Here is a 1,294-nt window from a genome sequence, read left to right on the forward strand (position 1 = left end):
TTGCTGCTTTTAAGATGTTGTGATATATTTATATTAAGTTGATAATTGTATGTTGGTGTATTCTTTAGGCACTCACTAACTTCCTTCTGGTGGGTGTTATCAGGAGATGGAAACTTGTGCCTTGTTCACTGTTTGTGCAGCTCAATTTAGGATAAGTTTGGCAGATGTTGGTTGTTGTCATTGATCCTGTGTATAGCAGCTAGTACTGGCTCTTGCCCAATGGGTAGAGCTGTAGAGGGTAAGTTTGTGGCTGAGCTGTGTGGCTGCTGTTGCTGTCTTTTGTCATGTGAGGCAAGAAGAGAAAACACACACACAAGAGAGAAGGAAAACAAACAAAAAACAGCAAACAACAGAAAAAATAAAGAGAGAGAGAAAATAGTCAATATTTTAAAAAGAAGAAAGAGAAGCAGGCAACAGCTAGAAAAAGAATACAAAAACCAAAGAAAGAGATTTCCACTTCTAGTGGTGTCCAGAGTGTAGTACTGTCCTGCGATGGCAGCTAGCGGCAGTGATCTGCATCCAGAGACATAGAGGAGAAAGAACCCTCGCAGTTGATCTTTCCCAAAGAGCTAGAAACAGCTGACACACTTCTAAATTCAGAAGTTCATCTGCTTTCTAGAGCATGAAAAGCAACAGAATGAGAGTGCAGAGGATGAACAGGAACTTTCAGAAGTCTTCATGAAAACTTTAACTTATACATACCACTTCATTCACTTCAAAAACAGAGAGACCATTACCAGTGTCTGCAGCTTGTTGCTCCAGAAAAAGCTTCATAGGTTTGAGTTGGCCTGTTTGGCATATCTTTGCCCTGAGACTGCTGAGGAGTCCAAGGCTCTGATCCCAAGCCTGGAGGAGCACATTGACGATGAGGAGCTGCAGCTGATTCTTGATGATATCCAGACAAAGCAAAGCTTTCAGTATTAATCTCTGAACATCCTTAGTGGTACCACACCTGACACCATCTTCCCAGAGCCTGGGATGTCCTACAAAGAAATTCTACTTCAGAAAACAGTTGGCCTTCCATTGGGCAGGACAATGCAACTTGATTTTAGGTCAGGTTCTCATTTCAAACTTGACTGTTAGACTACAGTCTTGTAATGACTTCCTGGAGTTGCTAAATCTCTAGCCTCTGTGCAAGGTAAGCTGTGAAGTGAGGTGATTTGCAAATAAACCATGCTATTAACTTCCTCATCCTACCTCATCGCATAGTATTTGGTCCCTATCTTAATTTTTATTCTTAATAATTAATGTTTTAATTTCATTGTGTTTGTAGTTTTTGAAACCACAAAAGATC

General features: G+C 40.5%; 1 pseudogene; it reads left to right on the plus strand.

Annotated features, from left to right (window-relative positions):
- The first annotated feature begins 492 nt into the window (after positions 1-492).
- Positions 493-924, plus strand: LOC102840490 (annotated as a pseudogene).
- Positions 925-1,294: the final 370 nt, after the last annotated feature.

Source organism: Chrysochloris asiatica, unplaced genomic scaffold (assembly GCF_000296735.1).
Source record: "Chrysochloris asiatica unplaced genomic scaffold, ChrAsi1.0 scaffold00003, whole genome shotgun sequence".
Lineage (NCBI taxonomy): Eukaryota > Metazoa > Chordata > Mammalia > Afrosoricida > Chrysochloridae > Chrysochloris > Chrysochloris asiatica.